This window comes from Pseudorasbora parva, chromosome 10, assembly GCF_024679245.1.
Source record: "Pseudorasbora parva isolate DD20220531a chromosome 10, ASM2467924v1, whole genome shotgun sequence".
Lineage (NCBI taxonomy): Eukaryota > Metazoa > Chordata > Actinopteri > Cypriniformes > Gobionidae > Pseudorasbora > Pseudorasbora parva.
The window spans coordinates 44,438,104-44,451,985 of record NC_090181.1 but is presented as its reverse complement, the minus strand read 5'-3'; the positions used below and the strand labels follow the sequence as shown (position 1 = coordinate 44,451,985).

Below are 13,882 nucleotides of genomic sequence, written 5' to 3'. Positions count from 1 at the left end.
CAACTGTTTGGATCATTGATGGACAGAAACTAGTGATTGTTCTCCGGCTCAACACAGTTAGTCTTATTGTTTAAATCTGGTGTTCTTGATTTACCGCACAGAGTACCATGTTTTACCGCCTAATATCGGTCGCTTATAGTGTGAAGAAGTTTCTCATAGTAGCACTGAGTGAACGCATGAGTAGCATTATAACCAGTGTTGGGGAAAGTTACTTTAATTAAAGAGCAATGCATTACAATATTGGGTTACTCCCTTAACAAGTAACTAATTGCGTTACTTAGTTACTTTTTAAATGGGTACTTCAGCGCTGGTAAGATGAAGCTGTTTTTAAACTGGGTCATTAATGTAGTAGAAATTATTTTTGATTTTGGTGCTTTCTAGACTGAGAAAAGACCGAAAATTTATTTTTGTCTCATGGGGATGAAAGACTACAATTCCCAGAATGCTTCGCTGCCCTGTTAGGCCTCTCCCAAAGCCACCGCTACTGAATCACTTTTACTTTCCCACCACCGCGTTCATCTTCATAAAATCTGTTTAGTTAGAGAACAGACACTACAATTAAAAACTGAACGTGATTGTGCATTAATTTAGTGCAAGTGCCTCGGACAGACAGGACATATCCAAATTCGATACTGTGCGTATAATATTCTGTGTCAATGGATGTGTCCCTCTGCTGCGGCTGTCAGTCACTCTCCATTCAGCTTTCAAACTGTGTTTCGGTTACGACTGTCAAAACGGTCAAACTTTCCAAGATTATGTATCGTTTCTGTTATTATGCTTTATCTTTAGACAACGCTCTATGGTTTCTCAAAAAATGACTTTATCTCGCTGGCGTTTATTGCTGTAAATCGTGTTACTTTCTACCGGGTGTCTGTTAGATCACTGGACTAGAGATTGTATTGTTCTTCACACACAGTAACTGAAATGTTAAACTGTTAAAGAAACGTCTCAATAATATATTGCATAGACTAACATACTACACATCTATATCTTCCCTTTGTGTTTTGAACTTCTCAATGTGGACTCCATGTTGCTTCAAGTGGATTAGAAGAAACTTTCTGCCGCTCTATATTATAAGACTTTTGCGCTATGAAAGATTATAAATGGCCTTTCTTGTTCTGTCCTATCTATATGTTGCTGCCTCATTAAAAAAATAATTAAATTTCTTAGTATATAGGCCCTTTTTCTATAAATATTTTCTTGTTTTTCATGAATGCATTTTCTGTAACATGTTCCCAGATTTACAGCTACACTTATTCACTTTTATAATTTAAAAAAAAGAGTAGTAGAATGTGTTTAACTCGCTCAAAAGAGTGATTATATGTTCTACAGACTGAGGTTTAAAAATTCTACATATAATTTTTTTTAAACAAAACTGCATTGGTGTCGGATCGCTTTAGTAGCGGCTGATCGGCTCGGATCGGTTCTGGAAAAAATGGTATCAGTGCATCCCTAGTTTTTTATAACAAACAAGTTGTAAAATGTAGTGGCAAATGTAAAGACATCTTCGCACCAATATTTAAATAAATCTCAGGCAGAGGTAAAAATGCAAATTCCCGCATAAACCGTAGAGGGCGCAGCTCAAACAATCCTGAATATAATGCAGGAGAAAAAAAGTTTAACACTTCTCCAATAAAAACGAAAAATCTAAAGTCATTTTTGCTTTCGGTTTAACTGAATCATTGAAAATGTATTAGAAAACATTAGTCAATAAAGGTAGATTAAATGCATTACAATATTTTTTTTATTTAATATTTATTTATTGGAGGTTTTCGGAGTATTCTGATTTTGCATTTGACTGATTTTATTATTTTGAGGAGTACTTTACTGTGCAAGTGAGATAATTGCTCACATTTAGTCTAAAACTACAATAACCTGTTTACACACAAGTGACACAACACCTTTCCACTTACTCTACTGATTTTTCTCAACATGGGTTGAAGAGAGCTGTCCGACAAATAAGTGTGGAAAAGTAACTCAGATATTTTTGTTGTTGTTGTAAACTTTAAAAGTAGGCTAATGAATTTCTTTACTAGCTACTTGAAAATGTAATCTTATTATGTAACAAGTTATTTGTAATGTGTCCTAACACTGATTCAAACACATCTCTCAACACACACAAGTGTGTGTAATATGATAAAGCAGCGCTGTGTTATCCCACATACACTTAAATGGAAGATTGCAACAGAATAAAAGCTCCGCCAAATCAAGTTAAGACACAACTTTTTTTTCATAAAGCCTTTCCTAAACCTACCCCTAACTGATAAACACAATTAAAGGTGCACTATGCAACTTTCCGTCCACTGGAGGGCGCCTATTCTAAACAAAGGTGTAGTTTGATGACGCGAAGTGTGAGCGCAGTATCTTGGGACATGTGGTCTTCACTAGGGATGCACGATATTATCGGCACGACATCGGAATCGGCCGATAAACGCTTAAAATATAAAAATCGGCATCGGTCGATATGAAAACATTATGCCGATATGCCTTGCCGATATGATAACGTGTTGATATGTGCCTGCAATAACTCACGTGTGCAAGGAGTGCTACAGCGATAAGACCATGTCAGCACTGCAGTCATTCTTCAAGTGAAAACAAGAAAATACATTGCATGTACAGTGATTTATATTGACTGTTTTTAAATGCTGCCTTGAATTTCTGAATGCACGTACAGAAGGACGTGACCGTCAGCAGCAGATTTGCCACGTTTTCACAACAAAACTAGCCCAAAACAAGCCCAATCGCGTCTCCCCAGTCCCACTCTCTAGCGCGTGCGGCAGCCTCCACAGCAGCAGAAGCTCCTCCAGGTCCTAGTGCCCTCCAGCTAGACCGCTATATATTTATACATGTAGTGGGTGCGCTGTTGTTACAGTAATACAATGAAAAGTAGAATACACAAATAAATTGAAGTTACTTCTTGTTCTGAATAAACAAATCAGTTATGATGTCATAAATCACAAGCATGACACTTGTGAATTAAATACTTTTATATACAGTGTATTAATCTGTAATAAAATTTTACGAAATGGATGATGAAAAATAATCCAAGGAGCTCTACAATAATTGTAGAATTAAAAGACAGCATCAACGGATGTCATGCCACCCCACTTCATGTGCACAAACGTTAAATCCAAAAATACAATATTTAGGTTACAGCTGCATCTGGGGTGAAAAATTACTGACTTTATTATTGTTATTTTCAGAGCTTTTAATATACTCTTATCATAAAAAGAACTTTATTAACATTTATTTATCTTCAACAAGAATCCTTTTAGTAAGGATACCTCAGAAATCTGAAACCAGAATGAAAAAAAATAGTTTTTGCTCAAAATGGTGTTGTTTCCAAACAAAGGGAAAAAATAAACATATATCGGCATCGGCCAAAATGAGCTGAAAAATATCGGCATATCGGATATCGGCAAAAATCCAATATCGTGCATCCCTAGTCTTCACCTCACAGCCGGTGGAAAATAGGACTCGGGCAGAAATCATGTTCATGGATGCGGTTATTAACGTTACTGTAGTAAAGCAGAGCAGGACCGAGTGTTGTGGACCTGAGCACGGCCGCTGGAGCGATTGTTACACAAGCACACGGCTCGCGAACACCGGGACTTTTATTATGACGGGACGGGACACAGTCGCCGGGCGCACACGCTTCCGCTTTTTCCGGTCATGATTATAAGGTAAAGCAGCTCTGTTTATCATATTAGATACATTTGAGTGTGTTTAAAATTATGTTCTGACGTTCCTCTGTGCGTTCGCTCGGCGCTGCTGTGACATGTTACACTGCTAAGAGAAAAGCGCTTCTGCAGAATAAAACCGAGGGTAGCGCAGATATGACGCGATTGACAGGCGACTCGCTCAAACGCTATGCTGACACGTCCCGGTCCTTAGTTAAAATAGCAATTTTCTCACAGTTTACAAATAGTTGGAAGCATTTGGGATATTGTAGGTACTCAACTGAACAAAATAACACCGGCTTAGTGGGTTTCAGATATTTTACTGCAAAAATACTACATAGAGCACCTTTAACACGTTATACACTAGATGGATGGATGGATGGATGGATGGATGGATGGATGGAGGGAGAGAACTATCTCTTTAAAAGATACCTGTAGTTATTCATTAGGTACTACTTATTTTTCAGATACTGGTACTTATTTAGATTGTAGTGCCATTAAGCGTAACTAATGTAATAGATACTAGTATCTAAAAAATAAGTACTTGTAGCATGAAAATAGTTTGTTTTAAGGATTAAATGTTAAAACAACTTGCCATAAATAGACACCCAGTTTCTCTTTTAATTTTAATGTAGCCTACTCATGGTTTGAATAGTGCTTTGTAAAATTGGAATAATATGTTTCAAATCATGCTCGCTGAAGCCGAGTCTCACATGACCAGCCAAAGGCTTCCCACACAGCCCTGATATTGGACACATTTGCTTGTGGAAAGAATTCATTATTGCTCGCTTTGAAAAGAGTTTTTCTACAATGGCATCAGCAGTGGAAAACCTCTGCAGCTTCTGAATTCACACAGCTAAGTGTTGTCCTGTGCCATTTTAACCAGTGCCATATAAACCAAATATTAGTGTAGTGAAGATTTGCAACCAAAATGCAATTCTGAAGACATGTTTTGAAAAAGGGTAGGTTTACCAAAAAAAAAATTAAAAAAATAAAATAAAGTTAACAATGCACATTTTTATAGACAACATGCATTACAAAAAGTGAGTAGAGAGATTTGTGTAGATTATAATGCCTCCAGACACTGATTGCACTGATTTGTATTTATATTCCTTTGGTGTGACATGCAATAATGATGAAAATCTCATTCATCTATCAATTAAATTTAGTTATAATTATAGTTTGGTTAAATTATTAAAATTATTGGTTAAAACGATTCAACAATATTAACTTAACATATTTACCAACATAATATACTTAAAGGTAAAGTTCACCCAAAAATAAAAAATCATCATTGTATAACAAAACTCTCTGGTTCTCCCATATTTGAGCTTCTGTTGACCTTATTTGATGAGTTTTATGTACAAGTAAAACTCTGGACTGATTGGTCAGACGGCCCAGGGTATATGTTAAGTTATAAAATGTTTTAATCATATAAAGTGTCTCTTCAGAAATCATGTGTTAAAGGGTTAGTTCACCCCAAAAATGAAATGCATGTCATTAACTCCTCTCCCTAATGTCGTTCCACACCCGTAAGACCTCCGTTCATCTTCACACACAGTTTAAGATATTTTATATTTAGTCCGAGAGCGTATGCAAGTGTATGCACACTATACTGTCCATGTCCAGAAAGGGAATAAAAACATCATCGCAGTAGTCCATATGAGACATCAGTGGGTTAATTAGAGTCTCTTGAAGCATCAAAAATACATTTGGGTCCAAAAATAACAAAAACTACGACTTTATTCAGCATTGTCTTCTCTTCCACGTTTGTTTTAAAACCTCAAATAAAGATTCAAACGGTTATGAGTCAGCGTATTGATTCATGATTCGGATCGCGTGTCAAACTACTGAAATCACCTGACATTGGCGATCCGAATCATGAATCAATTGGCTGATTCATAACCGTTTGAATCTTTATTTGAGGTTTTAAAACAAACGCGGAAGAGAAGACAATGCTGAATAAAGTCGTAGTTTTTGTTATTTTTGGACCCAAATGTATTTTTGATGCTTCAAGAGACTCTAATTAACCCACTGATGTCTCATATGGACTACTGCGATGATGTTTTTATTCCCTTTCTGGACATGGACAGTATAGTGTGCATACACTTGCATACGCTCTCGGACTAAATATAAAATATCTTAAACTGTGTGTGAAGATGAACGGAGGTCTTACAGGTGTGGAACGACATTAATGACATAAATTCAATTTTTGGTGAACTAACCCTTGAAATCACTTGATGCTTACTTTTTAAAGTTTGTAAAAGATATTTAATATGTTTGCTACATAGGTTTGGTTGTTTTGTTTTCCATAATTCAGCACACATGTGCTTTTTTGTTTTGTTCATTAATTTTCAGTCTTAATATTACATAAAGTGTCCCCTGTGCAACATTACTTTTTGATATCTTGAATTTAAAGTCCGAACTACAGAATTTCAATTTGTTATCTAAGAAAATACCATTTGTTATTGCATTTCATATTTGATAGCAGCAATTTTTCTCACATTACATTGCAATGCCAAGTTTTCTCCTTTGAAGCATAGCATAACCATTCTTGGTGAGATTAAAATAAATTGTCCCCAGTATTCGCTACAGAAGCATTGATGTTTTCCCCTGGCGATGTGTGACATCAATAGGCAAAATACAGTGTGATCAAACCAAGTCTATCAATCCTACTATATTACTGTATGATTAAAACTGCTTGAGTTGGCTTTTTCTGTTTCTAGCTTTCGGCTCCCGATGCGTCTGATTTAGGGTTTATGAGGGGATTGTTCAGGAACGCTGGTCTAAATATAATAAGGTCCACGTCAGGTTTCTTGGGTCTATCGGGTTCTTGGCAATAATTCTCACTTACTGCTGAATCACCACACCAAATGGACAGCCCTTGTATTTATGTACCATTGGAAAGAGAACAGCAACCATTCTCGCCAGTGTAGAAGGTTTTATATTTCTCTAAGATGTTTCAGTTTATTCTGAGATGCTACATAAGTATAATGTGTCACTGCAAAACATAAGTATATTTTAATATAGCAGAAATGATATGAGCATACATTTAGTATGTTGAATTAAACCATTTTAATGGTAAGTGCCTCTTTAGCATCGATAACTCTTTAGAGAAATGGTTGAAAAAATGGATTAGTTAAAAAAAGTATGTTAGATCTCGGCTGAGACAAACTGGGATGGACTGTTAAAGCTTATAACCATTTAAATCATAAAAATTGAAAAATTAGGAGATATTAGACTGCAATAATGAGTACTTAAAGGGGGGTGGAATGCTATTTCATTCAGCTTTTTACACTGTTAAAGACTTGGATTCCCATGTTAAACATGGACATAGTTTAAAAATGTAAGTTGGACATTTGATTTGATTTCTGTGTCAAAAATACTCCTACCAGTTTCTCACAAGTTTCTGAATTTTTTTCCCAGTTTCCCAAACCGTATTGTCGCAAATCTGTCGTTCACACAGGTCGGTTAATGATGTCACACAGGTGGTGGAGTAATAACTGCTTTAAATTAATTATTTTAAGATCAGAATCATGCTAGATTTTTTGCTATGAATTATGGACAGGGCATTTAAGGACAAATTCTTATTTTTCTCAGTTATTTTAACTTTATTTCAGGATTCAAATAGGCTTGTTCTTACATACTAGAGCACACTCTTGACAAACTAGAAGACATAAATGACATTTGTATATATTCGAAATATAGATGGTACTAAATGTCAGCTTGCTTATTTTGCTCAAGATTAGGGATGGGCGATATGGACTAAAAAAAGTATCGCAATAAATACCAGAAAATATCGTGACAATGATATCAATGATGATAAATGTAGTACAATTCCCCATGTTTTTGGTTACAAGTGAGAGCTGCACACATTCTTGAGAGCCTCAGAAAAACAAACCATGATCTAAAGCAAAACGTACCCGTCATGAAATAGTCCCCTTTAATAAATAAAAGAATAATAAAAACACTTAATCCAAACACCAGCCTTTTCAGAAATTGAAAAGTTGCAGTTATACTTCTGTAAAAGTGCAGGTAATGTTTAAATAATCCAACTGTGCTGAAAAACTTCACACAATACAAACAATAAAGACAAGTTTGAAATGCAAACACAGATTCTGTATTTATTCATATTCTCATGTTGCAAACAGTGTCAAAAATAGTGCAAACAGCAAAAGTAGTAAAGCCAACCAGATTACAAAAAAATAGCAAATAATGATTTAATGTTAGAACTTTAGTAATTTGAACTAAAACTTGGTAATCATGTATGGAAGGAAATGTATGAATGCATATTATTTTTCATTTTAACTGGTGGTGGATCGTAAGAGATGGTTTGTCATTTAGTGATTTTGTAAAAAAAACAACAAAAAAACCCACTAAACTAAACATTATACTGATAAAGATAATAGTACTACGAATTCTACTAATGACAATATAAACAGCACTAAGGATTGAGGAGTTGTTGGGTTTATGAATATTAATCACGTTGTCAGTGGTTGCTTGAACTGATTTGCTGAAATCAAAACGGGTATAGTTATAGGTGGGCGCCAGTCAATGAGATTGCTGTTTGCGTATTAGACTGAATAATTCCAAACGAACGGCGTTATTTTACAGGAAAATGCAACAAAGAATATTGTTTGCATGTAGCACGTCGATTCTGCATGGTATAAGACTCTCTCGCTCTCTTTGAGCGTGTGAGAACGACTGAGTGCTGTGTCGGACACCTCACACTAGTGTTTACTGTGCGTCAGATACGCTGCGTGTTCATTGAGATGAACTGAAATAGCGCGCTTTACGGATCGCTTGACAAAGCACAAATCTCTCAAGCGCTCAGCCCAAGTGCTCATCACGTGAAAATATATCTGTGTGTACTAGCTCCAGGTTGGAGATAAATCTCCTCCTTCAACAATAAACTCCTCCGCAGCTTCCGCCATAGTTGTTTACGCTCCGCACGAGAGATGTGAATGGGTCGCGTCATCAACATGATTATCGTTATTATCGCGGGAAGACAAATTCTTATCAAGGGGAGAATTTTTACCGGTATATCGCAAACGATAAGATATCGCCCATCCCTACTCAAGATAAGTATTTAAGTCATGCAAACAAGAAACTGCTTCTAACCACACGTTTGCGATGCTGTTTGCAAATGTTTGATGGAACGATGGTTTCGGGAGAAACAGACTGGTTGAACTGTTTATAAAGACAGAACTTGCAACCATATTGCTAACGATGCTTTTGGGAAATGCACCGCAGGGGGAGAAAGCAAATGCACGCCCATTAACAATCTTTGCTCGGCTTTAGGGAAGCCGGCTGCGCTGCAGTCACAGGACTTCACCAATTCAATAATGTCAATAAAGTGTGTTTTTAGTTGTCAGGGCAAGACAACCCTGCACAGCTTCCCAAAGAACCCAGCGTTAAAGGGGTGATGAATTGAGGAATCAACTTTCCCTTGAGCTTTTTACATATAAAAGGTCATGGTAATATGTTTCAGAGCTAAAAACATTTTTGTTAGTCTTTCTTCTCTTAAACTATTTCTTTCTCCTTACTTGTGGAAGTTCGTTCAGTCACATTTGTGTTGCGGTCAGGGAAACTCTTTTTGTAGCTAAAACTTGCCGCGTTGGATCTATCAGCCTACTACTGCTGAGCACTGACTGTGTTTTGTTCTGCTCTTTCTGACGGCTGTGCCCTGAACGTCAGTCAGTGAGGAATGCTGTAATGTATTTATCGAAATATCGAAAATGTGTTTAAAAATCATATCACCGTTATTGAAAAAAATTATATAAAGACGTTTACGAGCCCTGTGATCGAGAAAATCATTCTGGTTGCCGATTCTCCCCCATTCTCTCCTCTCTCATGTCACTGAATTGACAGAGGAGTTGAAGCTCATTTAATATGCTAATCTTCTCCAATCCTAGCCGTGGGCGTTTACTTCCAAGTCTCCAGTGACACGCCCATCAGAACCCAGCATTTTGGATAGAGCCTCAAAACCAGTGTAGAAAATAGCCTATTACTTATAGTTATGATGTTTTTGAATGTAAAAACCACACAAACGTCATTAGTTGACCTCAGACAACAGTATATATATATATATATATAAGAAGCCAGTTCATGAATGGGACAGTGGATGAAGGTTGTTTTTCCGGAGCAGCAGGTTGTTCATGTGTTTTTCTTTGTTTCCTGTATTTTTAGCGACAATTGTTTTTATAAACAAGGCCAGTTCGGTGGTGGATTTGGAGCTTGTCTAATGCTGAAAGATAGATAGAGCGGTCTTCGGGATAAAGGTTCATGGTCGTGCGTTGGAAGCAGGCGGTGAGTAAAACTGCTTGTTAGCTATTAAACCTAGGAGACGTTCACACAAAATGAACTTCTTCACTCAAATGCGCTACTATTCCATTGCTTTTCTATAGCCCCTTTCACACTGCACATCGGACCCGCAATATTCCTGGAACATTGCTGGGTCGCCTTCTGTCTAGGGATGCACCGATCCGATACTCGGGATCCGTATCGGCTCCGATCTGCCATTATTTGCCGGATCGGGTATCGGACAGACAGGACCGATCCAAATTCGATTCTCATACTGTGCGCATAATATTCTGTGTTATTGTTAAGCCCCAGCGCCCCACAAAAGGCACAAAAACCTTATAAAGCATCAACGATTCGTGCACTAGCCTATATTATAAGTGTTCTGAAGCCATTCCATCGTTTAATGCGAGTACAGATTAGTTCACGTCAATGCTTCCCTCCACTGCGGCTGTCAGTCACTCTCCATTCAGCTTTAAACTGTCGCGTTCGGTTACGACACTCAACACGATGAAACTTTCCAAGATAAGATGTTAAAATAAACGGCTTATAAGAATACTGCATAGATATACTACGCGTCTATATCTTGTTTTAAACTTCTCGATGCGGACGGAGCGCGGCGCGCTGTGAGCGTCTATGGCTGTGAGCATGTGACGCTGTTGCTTCAAGCGCATCATCCTGCGCACGGGATGCGCATAAGCGCTTTGTGCCGCTCTGTATTATGCTACTGTTGCGCTATGAAAGCCTTATTAATAGCCTTTCTTGTTCTGCTCTATCTATATGTTGCTGCCTCATTAAAAATATGCATTATACATTTAAAATAAATGCAATTTCTTAGTATATAGGCCCTATTTCTATAAATATATTTACTTGTTTTTCATGAATATATTTTGTGTAACATATTTTACCAGATTTCAGTTATTCACTTTTGTGGTTTCCTTTATTTTTTCCCAACTAAATGTTTAGATTTTATACAATTATTGTGCACTCGTGATTTTATAACTTTTGCTGCTGTATTATTCACTAATCTAATTTATTCAATTCTACACACTAAGGCTTAGAAATTCTACATAGACAACACTGCATTGGTATCGGATCGGTTTAGTATCGGTATCGACCGATACTCAACATTTTTAATATCGGATCGGAACGGTTCTGGAAAAATGGTATCGGTGCATCCCTACTTGTGTGTGAAAGCAACCACGTCGCGGAATTGATTACCGAATTGAACCCGTGTCGGGGACCTAGTAACACTGCGGGATTCGACCCGGGATGAGCGCTGTGTGAACAAAAGCCAAAACTAATGCCGCAACGTGTACGTAGTTATCGTGCGACTCCTAGAGCTTGTTTTTTCAATAATACAACCCTGCAGTGCCAGAAGAGCTAGTCTGTGTTTTAAACGCAGAGAGTGTTCGTATACAAAAGAAACTAAAATTAAACAAACAGAAATGTGTGCAAACTGGACACAAGTCGAGACCACGGAGCTCCTTACTATCCACGCTGAAGCTGAGATCGCTCGCCATTATACGTCACATCCGGATGTCACGTGTCAACTCGATCCGGGACCGTTACGGGTTGTGTATGAAAGCGCACATATTACGGTATTTCGCTGGCTGTGTGAATGGACCAAATCTAGCGGCCCGGGAACCAACGCCGGGTCGCATTATCTGTGTATTTGCCGGAATCGCAGTGTGAAAGGGGCTTATGTAAACTCTAGTCTGACGTGTAGCTTGCTACTGCTGACGTTAAATCGCATACAAAAGTCCATAAACCAAATCATGTCCTCGTAAACCACGAGTAAACACAAAATGTTTTAAAACTAGCGCATGACAAGCCGCTAGCAAATACAGTTACAGTACACACACATGGAGACATCTTGCAGTTGCTGCATGCTCGTGTTCAAGTTCAGCCTTCAGGTCTGATTCTGGATCATAATGTATGGCTGAATCTGATTGATAGCCATGGTTTATTTAGGATAACATTTTCTTTTCCACGTTTGAGGATGTCTCAGCTTTCATACTGGGTGCTCTCAGTCTCAATGCAATAGTTGTGTGAGCTTGTGATTCTTTAGCTCCGCCCACACGATACGCCTCCAGCCGCTCGGTTTTATTCGAAAAGGCTCGGTACAGCCTATCTTTCTTTGATAAGTATAATAAAACTAAAGACTTTTCAGAGATATGAAGGATGCAATACTACTCTATAGGTACTAAAGCTTGACCTGAGATTGACTGAAACTGAGTGTTTCACCCCCCCACCCCCCTTTAAAAATGGCTGAAAAAGCATAAATGCAATCACTAGTAATGTGATTTAAATTGCTCATGACCTTTGACCAATTGGTGGCACCATTATCAAAATGGCGTTGTGTGGTCAGTTCACACTGCATGACTATACAGGAGGAACAATCGCCGACAACTCTCTCTCACAGGTATGCAAACTACGTTTCCCAACTACACGTGCGATGTGACGAGTAAACAACGTGAGATCATGCGTGACCAGTTTCTCACGCGACACTTGGAATTGTTATCAAAAATGATAAACTGCACAAAGTTTGCTCAATATTGTATGTGCGCTGATTTGTGGAGAAAAAGAAAAAAAGATTATGGCGGAGGAAATTTTTGGAGAGACAGAGGGAGCCAGGATTGTGTTCTGCAAAGACAGTTTGAGGTAAATAAACAATTTTGCAATGTGCGGCTCCTTCGGCTGGATGTGCAAATGTTTGGCCTTTGTTTCTGTTTGATGGAACTTTAAATATATCTCTTCAAATACTGATATAACTCCTCCCTAAACCTCCCGCTGCCCTGTATCTCACTCTCTCTTGGCTGTTGTTCATCGCCGATGTAATTTTCAGTCAGAACTCAGTTCACACAGCAGGAGTCTGAATCGCCGACAGGTCCAGATATTTAGCATGCCAAAATAGCTTGTGGGCATCCGCGACTCGTTGGCGATTCTCTCTGATCGCGTCTTTGATCATTCACATGATTGTGCGTGATTGTCATTCGCATGCAGGAGCACCGATTTGCCTATGATTTCGGGCATTTGTCGGCGACTTCGCAAAACCTGTCGGTGAGTCAAAATCGGGGCTAAAATCGGGCTAGTGTGAACTAGGCTTTAGAGAATCCTGAAAGGAAGTGTATGTAAGATTGTGGCCAAAACTGGTACTGCAATGCACTATCCCCTCTCCCCTTGACTTGAGGTTGCCAGATTGGCTGCAGGATCATCAGGAACGTTTGTAGATCTGCAGCTGTGGTAACTAGAGCAGAACTGGCAACCCGGATGCCGAAACACTGGCTTCTGATTGGTCGATAGGTGGAGGGCGGAGCTTCAGGCCAAAACACAACATGTCAACATCAACATCAGTTGAGGGCTGCAACAACAACTTTTAAATGACAATATCCTGCCGGACTACTGTTGTCAGTGATATAAGTATTTGAAATTAACATGATTTATTAATGTCTAGTGACATATCAGGGCCATTTTAGGATTCATTGAAAAACATTTCTTACATACAGTTCCTTTAAATGCTGTGCCAAATTTTTTACCGGAGGGTTCTATGGGCCACCATTAGAGACAACGACGACTAACGGATACTATTGGTGTCTATGCGCCTTCTGTGCTTGGCCCCTAATAAAAGATGGAAAAAAGTATATATATCTTTAATTCGATGAGTGAGATAATTATTACTCATGCACTGCATCTGTGCCATTAATCGTCTTTTTTGGATCAGTTGTTTGCTTTTGTTTAAGGACTTCATTTTGTCAGTCCCAGACCTTAAGCTTCATGTGTTTTCCTTCCCTACTCTGGATTGCAGAGCTGGATTCGTCACATTTTCCGCTCTGTGGTGTGAAATCTTTACAGCCCCTGTCACTGGCTGATGGCAAACACACATTGCTTTGACTTCACTC

At 38.3% G+C, this 13,882-nt stretch overlaps 1 protein-coding gene across 2 annotated transcripts in view; it reads left to right on the top strand.

The window, feature by feature from the left end:
• The window catches only part of stxbp6 (syntaxin binding protein 6 (amisyn)), a 75,024-nt gene that overhangs the window by 1,261 nt on the left and 59,881 nt on the right, over positions 1 to 13,882 (top strand). The window contains exon 2 of one of the 2 annotated variants that reach the window (XM_067456239.1): positions 9,870 to 9,989. The exons of the other annotated variant lie outside the window; for it this stretch is intronic. The gene's annotated coding sequence lies outside the window, so the exon portion shown is untranslated. The remainder of the gene's footprint in view (positions 1 to 9,869; positions 9,990 to 13,882) is intronic. 2 annotated transcript variants of the gene reach the window in all.